We start from the raw sequence: 16,088 nt of genomic DNA, 5'->3' as shown, positions 1-16,088 counted from the left end.
CTAGCGTGAATTTAGGGTGACTGGGACACTTTTTGCCATTGAGATGAATTGGAAAAAATGTCCCAATCATCAATCTTAATTCACCTTACTGGGTAAATTTGGGCACATATATTTTCCCTGATATCTAATAATTGCTATATGTGCCTTTATTAGCATTCTATAAACTGCTAAAATAGATACTATACTATACTATACATATTTTTTATTAAAGGGCAATATTTGCCCTCTTTTTATACATAATAAAGAGGCACACTAGAATACATTTGAATTAATTGTCTAATCTTATCTTCAAAATATATCTTCAAAACAATTTTTATCAGCTACTTATCCAACATCTCCCTTGAGATATTTTGTACATTTGTTAGAGAAATTGTTTTTAATAAATGACATACTTTAAGAAGGATATTACATACTGTATGAAATAACATCTATATAAATATTAGATTAGATGATTAGACTATAATCTTCATTAGATTATAAACATTGTGTGAGGGGAAAGGGCACAGATTTTGGCTGCTCCTTGTTACTTGATGGGTTATCTTTTTTTCATGCTTTTCCTAATCAATAACTAAAATTATTTTGTATATATATTTTTGTTTTCTATACATTTCATAAAAATTTAGGTAAGATGCTTTTTTTAGAGCTCAGACTCTTTCAATTATTCTGCTTTAGCTTAATTCAAGAACAACAGAGAACATAAGCGTGGGTTAGAAGAAAAATTCTTGCATTTTGTTCTTGCTAGAATTTTGTTTTTGTCTTCAATATAATCAGTCATTCAGGAGGTCAGACCTTTAACCACAAGTGCAAATATACACACTATAAGTGAGAGAAATAAGGAAGTGAGAGAATTATACACAAAGGAAAGGCTGATATGGCTACAAAAGAGACATCGAGTTTAGTGAGTTTAAACTCTCAAACATCAACTTTGAATTTAAAATGCTTACAGGTTTGTCTTCTAAATATAGATTATATAGTTTGCACATTGCCTGCAACTGGCCATAACTCAATACTAGTCTCTTTCTTGCTCAGCCTTTTTTGAATTCTAGAAAAAAAAAGGGGGGTCTGAATTTCCCCTTTCTCACGTCCACTTTAAATAAATGTGACAGAAACCAAACATGTTGTTGGTAAAGAAGATAAGAGGACTGATAAAGATCTGTGGTTGAAGCCTGTAAATGTGCGGTACAGTAGTTCCTCTGTTCAGCCTTTGCTTTGCAAATGATCTAAACACTGAACTTCTGTATGCAACGCAGGGGGAAACCATGTCTGGTGGGTGGTTGGCAATTTTGGGTATTTCAGGAGATGAAACATGCATTTTATTGCATTGTGTGTGTTTGTGACTATTTGGATAACCTGTGAATTCAGTGAAAAGCTGATTCCTTATAGGCATGCATGTGTGAGAGTTTTTTTAAAAGAGCAATGGACTGACATCATTCTGGCAGGTCCCTTTGATGTCAGAAACGTAACACTTTCCTCAAAAGTGCGTAAGTCATTAGGTGTTATTAAAATTCACTCGCCAGGTCATGAAATTTCCTCAAGCGTATGCATTATGATGAAAATGACACATTTCTTTGCCTTGACACACATCACTAATTGCTATAATTAGGGAGGCACATGAAAACTCAATTTTGTCCTTTGAGTTTACAGTCCAAAAGTGCAAAGCTTCTTCATACACTCTTAAAATAAAAGGTTAAAGTATAAGTTCACTTTCAAATTAAAATTACCCGAAGCTTTACTCACCCTCAAGCCATCTTAGGTGTTTCTTCTTCTTTATAATGGCAGCAAGCGGGAGTATGAGCTGAAGAGGACATCCATCCATCATAAACATACTTCACACGGCCTGGGGGGTTAATAAAGGCCTTCTGAAGCAAAGTGATGCATTAGAACAAGTTGTGAAGTAAAATATCTAGTTTCCGCCAGACCGCCTTCCATATTTAAGTTGAAGAAAGTGTAAACTGGCGTCGCGTCAGTTAAGCTTTTTCCGTAAGTTGAATAGGGAAGGTGAAGGACAGAGCATAAGCTTTTTGAACTGCGAGGGTTTTACACTTTCTTCGGAAGTTGAATACGGACAGCGATCTGGCGGCAGCTCGATACTTGACTTCATAACTTGTTAAATACAGATATTTTTTTTACACAAACACATTGCTTCGCTTCAGAAGGCCTTTATTAACCCCCCAGAGCAATGTAGAGTATGTTTATGATGGATGTAAATGGAGTCACTTTCTTCAGCTCATACTCGTTGATCCAGCTCACTGCCATTATAAAGCTCGGATGCATGAAGATATTTATTAATATATCTCCGACTGTGTTCATCAGAAAGAAACAAAACATATACACCTAGGATGGCTTGAGGGTGAGTAAAGCTTGGGGTAATTTTCATTAGAAAGTGAACTAATACTTTAAAGGGGGATTTCTTTTCACAGCAATGCTACAGAAGAACCATTTTGGTTTCCTAAAGAACCTTTTCCTTAGTGTGAAGAACATTTTAATAATTTAAAGAACCTTTTTCCACTATAAAGAAGCTTTTGTGCTATGGAAAGGTTCCATGGATGTTAAAGGTTCTTTATTGAACCATCAATGCCAATAAAGAACCTTTATTTTTAAGAGTGTGGCCAAATTTAAATAACTTTGCTACCTCAAGAGGAACTCAGACTGTGACTCTCCCCAGTGATAGCACATGTGCCCACATCCTGAAAGCACCAAAGGACACGTAGGTACTTCTGCTATGAAAAATGCTATTTGACTAATTTTGTGAACATAAAGCTTAACCTGATGTTTCCCTTTCACTTAGACATATGCTGAGGAAGACATATTCTGAAAAGTCATACCATGTTGTTAATTTCTAGAAAGCCAGAATTGGCCTGTCCCCTTGTCTAAATATCATGAGCATGAAAGTACCGAATAAGGCCAGTCACTTCTCACTTTACTCTTTCATTAGGGTCACACATGAAGATGCTGTACATTCCAGTTCTATTCATGCATCTCTCGTCTGTCTGTCTATCTATCTATCTATCTATGGACATAATAAAAAATTATCTAAATTAGGTAAATACAACTTCAGATGAACATCAGCACATGACATATTACTGACTGTCACGTGTGTTCTGTTGTCTGTCATGTTCTCATTAGATGCCATGGTGTCTGATTATGTTAATCCTTGCCCAGCTATTCCCATGTAGTTCACTCATTTACTCTGTGTATATATTCTCCCTGTTCAGTTTAGTCCCTGGTCGGTTATTATTTGCGTATGCTTAGGTTTGTGTGTTACACGCTGTTACGTTTCCGCCTGCTAATTATTATTTGCGTATGCTTAGGTTTGTGTGTTACACGCTGTTACGTTTCCGCCTGCTAATTATTATTTGCGTATGCTTAGGTTTGTGTGTTACACGCTGTTACGTTTCCGCCTGCTAATTAAACCCTGTTTATTGTGAATCAGCCTTCGTCTACCTTCGTTATGTGACAGAATAACTGACCTCTCAAAACGAGATAAGAAAAGTGTATGGACTTACCAGTATTGTAGCTTCTTCTCCTCCCTGAAAGCAGGCCGTATCTGGGGTACCTTGCCTGGATGCTCCGGAAAATTTGGCTAAAGGCTGAGTCCCTGGCTGCACATCGGGCCTCCAGACCCACACCTCCATCTCGACCTGTAAGCCCGTCACCTTCACCTCAACCCACCACTTCTTCATCGCCTCCGCGGTCCATCTGCCCAGAAGCTCTGCTGGGATCATGATTATTTACAAGTGGGAAAACATTCAAGACAGTTTACAATCTTCCCAGGAGTGGATGTCCCAGCAATATTAACCCCAAGTTCAGACTGTGCAATGATCAGAGAAATTGCTAAAAAAACAAACAAAAAAACAACAAACTACTTCTCAGAGTCTACAGGCCTCAGTAAAGTTCATGACAGTACAATTAGAAAAAGACTGAACAAGTATGGTATGTTTGGTATGTTTGAACAAACCATAAGACACACAAACTCCTCCTACCTGCAGTAAAGCCCGGTGGTGGAGGGGTGATGATTTGGGCTTGTTTTGTTTCAAGAGAGATGTACATAAACAGATGCCCACAAATCTCAAAGAAGTGAAGCAGAATGTGAGAGGCTGATAAAGTCATAAAGAAAATGAGTACTTTAAAGGTACGTTAAGTAGATTTTAAACAACACTGTTGGATATTGTTGATATTTGAAATCAACCCAAACAAACCTACCCGTCTCTTCATTGCTCCAAAACTTACACTCCAATCCTAACCACCCTGCTCCAAGTTGGTCTTGAACATGATGATTGCTGGCATGCAAGGTGAATGCACTACCAATGACTCTAAATGCCACATTCTCTAGCAGTGCGCAGTGGTTTACCTGCACAACTCTCACTATCTGGCCACTTTTTTTCTTATTTTAAAATCTCCCTCTTGCTCGTTCTCTCTCCTCAACCATCATATGCCCCCTAATGCTGATTGGTTAGACGTTTGTTGATGGTGTCAGCCTGACTAACTTCCAAACAGTGTATTTGAAATAATACGGAGTCCACCTTTAAATTATTGCTGGTAAAAGTGGACATACAAGCAACTGAATTATAGGGTGTAGATAGTTTGTCACCTATCCATTTTGGCTTTATTTTTGTAAAAAAAAATAAAAATAAAAATTACACATTATAATATGTCATGTGCTGTTGTTCATTTGAGGTTGTATTTATCCAATTTTACCCAACCTGCTTCTTTTATTATGTCCTGATATTTAAAACCATAGAATTCAAAAGGATGCCCTACTTATCACTACTTGGAATATTAAGTTTCACTTACGAATGGGAACACTCACTGTGTTTGTTCTTTTTCTCAAGGGAATTGGGACAAGCCCCTGTGTCCTGTGAATTGGGACCTGCTTCTGCTGAGGCAAGGAGGAAACTGTATTCTTGGGGTTCACAAGTGAAGTTCACTGAGGAATTTTAATGAGGTATGGAATTTTCTTGTTCTTCTGCGGCTGTTGATTCCAATCTGATGGAAGAGGATGTATTATTTCTCACATCCTCTGATCCAGCAGGCAGCACGCTAGACAGTAATACCAGATGTGTATGGCTCTTTTGTAGTGTGGAGGGCAGGACGAGGCCAAGCCATGAAAGCGGGCCGAGGCCTGTGGCACGAGTGTTAATGAACGTCACCTGCGCACTGTCTCGTATCTCACAGAGGAACTCGGAAGGATAAAAGGAGGAGCGACGACAGTAAAGGACGAGAGAGGATCAGGCCTGAACTTATGTTATGTTTTGTTTACGCATGTTCAGCTTTTACTTTCATTTTGTGTTTGTTGAAACTTTCGCCGGTTCCCTCCTCCTTCTTCCCTGAACTACTAACCTTGCTACAGTGATGGGTAGTATGTTGTTTGGTCTCCTCTCATTTTATCTTGCTGAGGCCTCCGCTCCCCATATAGCAATATAGAGTTGTATGGCTCTTCTGAGTAAGGTTGGGTCTCCTTGGTAAGGTTATCCTTAGCATAGAGTGTAGTAGGTCTCCCCTCACTCTAGAGGATTATCATGTTGAGGCCTCCGCTCTTTAGATCTTAGTCCAGACAGTGATACCACATGGGTATGGCTTTTTTGTGCCTCCTTGGTAAACTGTCTGTTAGGTAGAATGTTGCTTGGTCTCCTCTCATTTTAGAGAGTCGTCCTGCTGAGTCCTCTGCTCCCCAGAGCTCCGCCTTGATAGTGAAATCAAGTTGTATTGGTAGGGCTATTCTTAGCGTAGAGTGTAGTTAGGTCTCCACTCTTTCTAGAGGGTTGTCATGCTGAGGCCTACTCTCTTTTAAAGCTCAATCTAGACTGTATCACCAATTGTGTCTCCTTGGTAGGATTGTTCTTAGCGTAGAGTGTAGTAAGGCCTCCATTCACTCTACAGTGCCATTATGCTGAGGCCTCCACTCTTTAGAGATCGGCCCAGACGGCGTTACCAGATGTGCATGGCTCTTTGTAATCCCCCTTGGTGATTGGTCTGGTGGGTGGAGTGTCGCTTGGTCTCCTCTTTGTCTAGACAGTTGTCCCCAGAGCTCCGCCTTGATAGACATATTGAGTTGTATGGCTCTTGAGAGCCTCTGTGATAGCACTATCCTTAGCATAGGGTGTAGTTAGGCCTACATGCTGAGGCCTAAGCTCTTTTAGAGCTCAATCTAGACTCCCTGTGAGCCTCCTTAGTGAACAGACTTAGAGTAGAGTGTTGATAGGTCTTCTCTTGGTCTAAAGAGTCCCCAGAGTTTGATACTAACATTAAGTTGTATGGTTCTCTTAGAACCTCTTTGATGGGGCTATCCTTGGCTTAGGGTGTAGTTAGGTCTCCCCTCAGTTTAGAAGGTCATCATGCTGAGGCCTCTGCTCTTCAGAGCTCAGTCTAGATGGTGGGCCTTAGTGCAGTGTGTTGTTAGGCCTCCTCTCGGTCTGGAGAGTCGTTCTGTTGAGGCCTTGACTCCCAGAGCCTTGCCTGGATAACACTCTTGAGATGTATAGCTCTCTCTGAGCCTCCTTGATAGATTCATTAGTAGAGTTTTTTCTGTGCCTTCTCTCACAGTAGTACCATTGTGTATGGCTCTCTGTGAGCCACCTTCGGTAAACTGTTTGTGGATAGAGTGTAATTAGGTCTCCACTCATTTTAGAGCAGTGTTTTTCAGCCACTGTGCCGTGGTACACTAGTGAGAGATCGTCAGGTGTGCCGTGGGAAATTATTCAATTTCACCTAATTGGTCTAAAAAACATTTTTTGAAAACGAATTAATTATTGTCTGCAAATAATACGCCATTATCGAGTGTCTGTGCTGTCTAGTGACCGGCAGAGTAATCATGTCATACTCTTCCATATCAGTAGGTGGCAGAGAGGTAGCTAAATGCGACAGGTGACAGTGATGGAGAAGTTTTACAAAAGGAAAAATGTAAACTCTGAACTGGGCCCTGGACAAAATTCGGACCCAGATGAAGGCCCTAGTATGAATGGAGGTCAAAAGAAAGCAAAGACGGTGACCTCGAGCAAAGCCTCGAGGCAATACAGTGAAAGCTATATTTCATTTGGATTTACTTTCACTGGGTGTTGGAGCCATTTCATTGTAATTTGTGTTTGTGACACTAGAGGGCATGTGAGTATTTTGAGTACATTTAAACCAAGCGCTAATGAGATACAGGGGCGCTTTGGAAGGTCAAACAAACTTTTTGACCGTGCCGTGTTGAGGGTGCAGCGAATAGTGCTCGTCCCTATTAACAGTTGTTTTGAATGGAATTTTGTTTATTAAGGAAGAGTCGAAGTTATGTTTGAAGTTTTTGTTTATTTTATTTTATTTTTGTTATTTGCAATGCCAATGGACAATAAAGGGATTGGCATATCCGACTTTATTATGGACAATGACTTGATTTATTGAAGGTAAAGCACGCGTCACAAACAGACTTCTAAATTCCATCTGCGTACCTACAAGTTTATGTCAAAAAGTTTGACCGGAGGAGCCTGGGTGAGCTTTCGCACCGACATCGACGACTGAAGCGGATCAAATTGAACGACTACAGGAAAAGTCAACTGATCTGAAATCGGATGCTGCTCATTCATGACCGTTTCGTTTGATGGATTTACTGTGGATTGCTTTGATTGATTGCGGATTTCAAAGGACTACAAACCCGCACATGTAAACAAAGAGGACACAGCGCACACGAACGCCAAAGTTTCAGCCTTCAGCGTTTCTGGAACTGAGGTATGAAAAGCGCTTTTCACTTGAACTTGAGTTAAATGACCATAAAGTGTGCACACAAAAAACAAACAAACAAAATCCAATGCATTGGTGGTAAAAAAAAAAGTGTTTGTGAAACTAAGAACTGTTTTATCTTTTTTGAAATGATTGTTTGCCCATGTTTACGATGTCTGAGGTGATGTTTATGTAAAATATGCAGTGAGTAAAAAAGGCTTAAAAATGGCGGATGAAAAGGAGATTCATGGTTCTGAAATCGAGCATGATGAGGCTCAAACTCAGAATGTAGTGGGTGAAAATGTTGAATCATCTGTACGAAAACGAGAGGTTAAGCTTACTGCAAAGGGGTTAATGGCAAAACTCGATATTTTACAGAAGCAAAGAAAGTTAAAATTTGACAAAGCATCCCAATTGAAAAAGACTATACAAGAGTTTATGGGTAACAGAGAAAATGAAAATGAGGTCAAAAATATGTTTGAAAAGTTTACAACGCAATGCAATGAAGCAAAAGAAGCACACGAGTCTCTGATTATTTTATTGCCTGATGAAGAGAAAGACCGGCATGAAACCTGGTTCAAAGCAAAATTGTTATGGGTTGTGTAATTCAGCACTGTGGTAAATAAATGGTTGGATAAGATACAGGAGGAATGTGATCGTGCTGCCAGTGAAATTGAACCCAATGATAGCATTTCAAATGTAGAAACAAGGGTCAGCAGTCGCACTTCAAGCCACAAAAGTAGCCACCACAGTTCACGCTCCAACAAATCCAATGCTTCTGTGCAACTTGCTCGTATTCAGCTTGAAGCGGAAAAGGCCGCTCTTGTCACTCAAGCAAAGTCTTTAAAAGCGAAGCATGATATTGAACAACAATTGGAAATGTTACAGAAACGTAAGGAACAACTGGATATCGATGCAAAAATCGCAGCCTCCGATGCAAAGCTACCTGTGCTCAGGACTTTTGAGCAACGAGCAGACAGCATCGCAGTGGATGGAATGGAATCCTATGTTAGCAGACAAGCAAAACCAGCAACTGCACCTCTTCAAACAGAAGTTGAGGCGCAACCAAGGACTACTATGCAAAGCAACACAAATGTTACCTTACAACCTGCTTTATCTCATGTACAGCAACACGCATCTTCAAGTCCCAGATCAACTGCTTCAGTAGATGGTGGAAGGTTTGGTTTTGCACAGAATGTGCTTCAAAAACATCAAGAAATAACAGAACTGCTAATACAGCAGCAAAAGTCTCAACACTTGCCACCACGTGAGATTCCAGTGTTTGAAGGGGATCCATTGCAATTCACTTTGTTTACCAAAGCTTTTAAACATTGTGTGGAGGAAAAAACGAATAACAAAGGTGATTGCTTGTATTTTCTGGAAAGGTATACAAGAGGGCGCCCAAGAGAAATTGTTCGAAGCTGTATGAATATGGCACCTGAAAGAGGTTATGATACAGCTAAAGCTATGCTTAAACAGCAGTTTGGAGAGGATTATTTTGTTTCTGCTGCATATATGGAGAAGGTGCTTGGATGGCCTATGATCAGGTATGAAGATATCACAGCTCTTCAAGATTATGCACTCTTTTTACGTGGTTGTTGCAATGCAATGGCAGATCTACAGTACATGCAAGAACTAGACATGCCAACAAACATGAGAGCAGTAATTTTAAAGCTTCCATTTAAACTCAGAGAAAAATGGAGAACAACTGCATGTGATATCATGGAAAGACAGAAACAAAGAGCCAAATTTAGTGATGTTGTCAACTTCATTGAATACCAAGTTAAAATAATTTCAGATCCAATATTTGGGTCCATTCAAAATGTAGAGATGAGAACAATTACTAAACCAAAAGATGTCTACAAATGGAAATCACAATCCCAGTCAAAGCCTAAGCTGAAAGGCGACAGTTTTGCCACCAGTGTTACCAACATTGACAAAACCCTTGTTGGTGAAATCCAAAAGGGAAATGCTGAACAGTCAGTCAGCCGGTTCAAGTGTAACTCCACCACCTGTTTGTTCTGTTCACAAAGTCATTCTTTGGAGCAATATAAAGAGTTTGAAAGGAAGAAACATAGGGAAAAGGTCAACTTTATAAAGGAAAAGTCTGTCTGTTTTGGTTGCTTACATGTTGGACACCTGAGCAAAGAGTGTAAAAGGCGCTTGACTTGCAAAGTGTGCAACCAAAAACATCCCAGTGTTCTTCACATCTGTTTCAAAGATCGCAAAGTTGATAAAGCTGTCAACACAACCAATGAGCAGTATGTTGGACCAACTATCAACAACACGCTTGTATCTGCCCAAACATGTGGTCATATAGGGGCCGGTGGTAGCAGTGGTATATTACCTATCCTTCCAGTCCAAGTAAAGTCTGCAATGGGCAACAAAATTGTTCAGACCTATGCATTTTTGGACACAGGCAGTACCTCTACTTTCTGTTCTGAAAGTTTGATGAAGAAGCTTCACCTAAATGGACGAAAAACAAAAATCTGTTTGCTTACAATGAGTCCCAAAACAACAGTCACAAGCTATGTGGTAAACAACTTGGAGATTTCAAGTCTTTCTGGTAAAGATTTTTATGGGAAAGTTCATGGAAATCATGGAAAAATCTATGAGCTTTAAGGATGGACATTATAGTGTGAAGCTGCCTTTCAAAAACAAAGATATTGTTGTGTCCAACAATCTTAACATTGCCAAACAGCGTCTTGTTGGAATAAAGAGAAAGTTTGAAAGGAATGTTAAGTTTCAACAAGAATATACAGACTTTCTCAACGATATGATTATCCAAGGCTATGCTGAGAAAGTACCAGAACATCAATTGGATCGATGTGACGGTAAGGTTTGGTACATTCCACATCATGGTGTGTACCACCCTCGTAAAGGCAAGTTACGAGTGGTATTTGATTGTGGAGCAGAATACCAAGGCACATCATTAAACAGTCAACTTCTACAAGGTCCAAACCTCACAAGCTCTTTAATTGGTGTTCTTCTGAGGTTCAGACAAGAACAGGTTGCTTTCATGACTGACATCAGAGCAATGTTTTACCAGGTCAGAGTGGCAGAGGAAGACAAAGACTTTCTTAGTTTCCTGTGGTGGCCAGGCGGTGATGTAACACAAGATGTTGTTGTCATCAGAATGACTGTTCATTTATTTGGAGCAGTTTCATCCCCGAGTTGTGCATGTTTCGCTCTGAGGAGAACTGCAAAAGACAATCAACACTGCTTTAATGAAGAGGTAATTGACACTGTGCATACAAACTTCTATATGGATGATTGCCTAAAAAGCTTACCTACAGAGTATGAGGCAATTCAAATGGTCAAAGACCTGACCACTCTCTGTCACAAAGGAGGCTTCCATTTAACGCAGTGGGTCAGTAATAGCCGTGAGGTCTTGCAGTCCATTGCAGAACAAGACAGATCCAAGAACCTTAATGAGCTCAACTTGGATCGAGACCAACTACCAGTGGAAAGGGCCTTAGGACTTCAATGGTGTGTACAGACTGGCACCTTCAATTTCAAAACTATTTGCAAAGAAAGAATGCCAACTAGACGTGGCATATTGTCAGTGATTAGTTCAGTGTATGATCCTTTAGGATATCTTGCACCACTGACACTTCCAGTCAAACATATCCTCCAGGAGTTGTGCAGAACAAACCATAACTGGGATGATGAGATTCCCAAAGCTCTTGAACAAAGGTGGCTTAAATGGATTGCTGACTTGGATCATTTAAGCACTTTCAATGTTGATAGATGTCTGAAACCATGTGATTTTGGACAACCGGTTAGTGCCCAACTACACCATTTTTCAGATGCCAGTGGAAGTGGATATGGATCTGTAACCTACTTGAGGCTACAGAATTGTAAACATGTCGTTCACATTTCATTTCTGCTTGGCAAAGCCAGAGTGGCACCTCTAAAACAGTTGACTGCTGCAGTCCTAGCAATTCTTATTGACAAAATGCTCAGAGAACAACTTCAGCTTCAACTAGAAAATTCTTGTTTTTGGACTGATAGCACCTCTGTTCTGAAGTACATAAGGAATGAAAACAAGAGATTCTGTACCTTCGTAGCGAATAGGATTTCTGCGATCAGAGAAGCTTCAGATGTAACACAGTGGAGGTATATTCATACTTCACAAAACCCTGCAGATGATGCATCCAGGGGAATGACTATACAGCAGCTCATAACCAACAAAAGATGGTTAAATGGACCAGAGTTTCTAAGAGAACCAGTCCTGAAGTGGTCAAATGAAAACATTGAGTCAAACATTGTTGATGATGATCCAGAACTCAAGAAAGAGCTCTCAACAAATGTTCTAAGTGTTGAAGACACCAACAATGCAACCCATAAGCTGATCAATTATTTTTCTGATTGGAAAAGACTCAAGACAGCAGTTGCATGGATCTTGAAAGTAAAGAAAGTTCTACTTGAAGTAAGTCGCCAAAGAAAACAATTGATCACTTTAAATGATTCCAATGACTTGGAACAAAGATTACAACAAACCAAAACTTTGTTTGTTGGTCAGTGCCTGTCTTCAGATGACCTTTCTGAGGCGGAAAATGCTATTATTCAGTTTTGTCAATGGGAGAAGTTTAACATGGAAATTTCATCACTGAAATCTGGAAGATCTGAAATCAAAAAAGACAGTTCTATTCACAAGTTAAGTCCCATTCTACAAGATGGATTACTGAGAATCGGTGGGAGGTTATGCAAAGCTGCTATGCCTGAAGAAAGGAAACATCCTGTTATTTTATCCAAAGATCAGCATATTTCCAAACTGATTCTTAGGCATATTCATGTGCAAAGTGGTCATAGTGGAAGAAACCACATGCTCTCTAAATTAAGAGAGAAATATTGGATTACCCACGCCAATGCAACAGCCAGAAAAATTATTTCAAGCTGTACCTTCTGCAAACGACACCAAAGGTAAGCTAGGTGAGCAAAAAATGTCTGACTTGCCCGCAGAAAGAGTAACTGCAGATCTACCTCCATTTTCTAATGTAGGGGTAGATTACTTTGGCCCCATTGATGTAAAAAGAGGTCGCACTTGTGTGAAACGCTATGGTGTAATCTTTACATGCATGGCCAGTAGGGCAGTTCATTTGGAGGTGGCATACTCGTTGGACACTGATTCTTGCATAAATGCTTTGCGACGATTCATATGCAGAAGAGGACAAGTATGTCATTTGAGGTCCGACAATGGAACAAATTTCACTAGCACAGAAAAAGAATTGAAAAGAGCACTTGCAGAGTTAAATCAAAATAAAATCACACAGGTTTTGGCGCATAAAGGAATTAAATGGACTTTTAATCCACCTGCAGCTTCACATCATGGTGGCGCATGGGAGCGCATCATCAGAATGGTCAGAAAGGTGTTGTCCTCTGTTTTGAATCAACAAACACTCGATGATGAAGGATTACACACTGTTCTGTGTGAAGCTGAGGCAATTCTCAATGACCGACCCATCACCAAAATGTCTGAGGATCCAAATGACCTTGAAGCACTTACCCCTAATCATCTTCTCACAATGAAGAGAAAACCAATCTATCCTCCTGGACTTTTTAAGAAATCAGATCAGTATGTAAGAAGAAAGTGGAAACAAGCTCAATACCTCGCAGATCTCTTTTGGAAAAGATGGATAAAAGAGTACTTATCTTTGTTACAGGAAAGGCAAAAATGGACTAAAGAAAGACGTAATCTTATGCCTGGTGATATTATACTCATTGCAGATTCTACAGCCCCACGCAATTCTTGGACTCTTGGAAGAGTACTAGAGACTTTCCCAGACAAAAGGGGTTTGGTTAGATCAGTACGAATTCAAACCAAAACAAACACAATAGTAAGACCAGTAACAAAGCTTTGCCTTTTATTAGAAATGTGAAAAAAAGGTTCACATGCAAAAGGTGTGCGCCTATTTAAAAAAAGAAAAAAGAAAAGGGGTTAATTGTTAATGTATTAATGTACAATGAACTGTTGATTGATGGCTCCTTATGTAAATATATGGATTGAATTGTTTATGCCCTACGTCATCAACAATTAGGGGCCGGTATGTTGGAGCCATTTCATTGTAATTTGTGTTTGTGACACTAGAGGGCATGTGAGTATTTTGAGTACATTTAAACCAAGCGCTAATGAGATACAGGGGCGCTTTGGAAGGTCAAACAAACTTTTTGACCGTGCCGTGTTGAGAGTGCAGCGAATAGTGCTCGTCCCTATTAACAGTTGTTTTGAATGGAATTTTGTTTATTAAGGAAGAGTCGAAGTTATGTTTGAAGTTTTTGTTTATTTTATTTTATTTTTGTTATTTGCAATGCCAATGGACAATAAAGGGATTGGCATATCCGACTTTATTATGGACAATGACTTGATTTATTGAAGGTAAAGCACGCGTCACAAACAGACTTCTAAATTCCATCTGCGTACCTACACTGGGGATGCAATGACACTGACTCTGTTGTGCTTGGTGTGTGGTGAAAAGCTAGCCAACAGTGCAATGGTCCATGGTAAGCCTAAACGCCATCACCAAACGAAACACCATTCACTGCAAAACAAGAATACAGACTATTTTGTTCACCTGCATCAAAACATGGAGAAACAGGCAACTTTTATGAGAAGAACCACAAAGGTAAATGAGAGAGCCCTTAAAGCTCGCTACCATGTTGCTAAACTTGTAAAAAGTCCCATACTGTGGCAGAGTCATTAATACTTCCCGCCTGCAAAGCCATTGTAAATGAGATGCTCGGACCTGAAGCAGTTAAAGAAATAGCCAAAGTCTCTCTCTCAGATAATACAATTTCCAGACGTATTGATGTCTGCTGACGTCGAAAGTGTGGTTTTGGAAAAGATCCATATAAGTAAGATATTTGCTTTGAAACTTGATGAGTCTACTGATATTAGTGGACATGCTCAACTCTTGGCCAATGTGTGTTTTGTGGATGGAGACGCAATCAGAGAAAACTTACTTTTTCTGGCAGTGCCTTGCAAAATAGGAACAGGAGAGGAATTTTTTTGGGTCACATCAGAATATCTTGAAAAAGGAGGACTTGAGTGGGAAAACTGCACTGTCTGCACTGATGGAACAGCAGCCATGGTCGGGTGCACCAAAGGCTTTGTAAGCAGAGTGAAGGAAAGAAACCCAGATGTGATTGTTACACACTGTTTTTTACACCGTGACCCTCGTAGCCAAGACTTTACCAGCAGACCTAGTTCCTGTGATGGATGATGTTGTGCGCATGGTAAACTTTGTGAAGACACGACCTGTGAAAAGTTGCATATTTGCATCTTTGTGTGACATGGGAGCAGAGCATAAAGCCTTGCTCTTTCATACGGAGGTCTGATGGTTGTCGCGCGGGAAGGTGCTGGCCCGTGTGTATGAGCTGCGCGAGGAACCCCGATTGCGCAAAACTGCTTGCAAGTGATGAGTGGTGTGCTAGGCTGGCATACCTGGCAGATATTTTTCATCATCTGAATGAACTGAACACACGAATGCAAGGCCGAAATGAAAAACTGGTCAGATAGTACAGATAAAATAAATTGATTCCGTTCAAAGGTGCAACTCTGGCAACAACATGTGGAAAGTGGCAACCTTGAAATATTCCCACTCACCAAAAAAAATGGCAAGATGTCAACACTGCTGCATTGTGCGAGACAGTAGGTGAACATATGAAAACTCTTGAGAACATGTCTGTAACACAGTTTGTAAATGTGGGAAGGAGGAGGCGGGAACCGGCGAACATTCAAAGTAACTTTAATATAAAATAAACAAAGAACAAAACGAAAGTAATGCCCTCGACCCTCGCGGACGTCTGCCGGCCACACAAACATAATAAAACATAAAATACAGTCCAGGCCTGGTCCTCTCTCGTCCTTCAGTGACGTCGCTCCTCCTTTTATGCCTCCGGAGCTCCTCCATGAGAGACTCGAGGCCGGCGCGCCTCGCAGGTGATGCTTATTATCACTCGCGTCACCGGCCTCGCGCCGTTCCCTCACGGCTCTAGCCCGCCCTGCTCGTCACATACCCCCATCGCCCCTCGCAGGCCGGGGGGTACTCCCGCGACTGCACTTACTCCCCCCCCCGGAGCCTGTCTCAGCGGCTGCAGCACCTGGGGGTAAGGACAGACGAGACGAGAGAAAGGAGACGGAAGCAAGGGGAGCGACAGGACGAAAGAGGGGAGAAAGGAAAAAAAAAAAAAGAATTCTTGGTCCGGTTCCCCGACACACTGCCGCTCGATCCTCAGCCTGCCAAGAGGCTCTTCTTCGCAGTGCCATGCGGTGGCACTGGACGCTTGGTGGACGGCCCGATCCTCGACCGCCTCCTGGCGGCCGGCGATGGCTCCTCCGACTGAGGGCAGCCGGCAGGGAGTCCCCCGTCCCCTGCTCCTCCCCGTCATGG

The sequence above is a fragment of the Chanodichthys erythropterus genome, chromosome 7, assembly GCF_024489055.1.
Source record: "Chanodichthys erythropterus isolate Z2021 chromosome 7, ASM2448905v1, whole genome shotgun sequence".
NCBI lineage: Eukaryota > Metazoa > Chordata > Actinopteri > Cypriniformes > Xenocyprididae > Chanodichthys > Chanodichthys erythropterus.
This window is presented reverse-complemented; position numbering follows the sequence as displayed.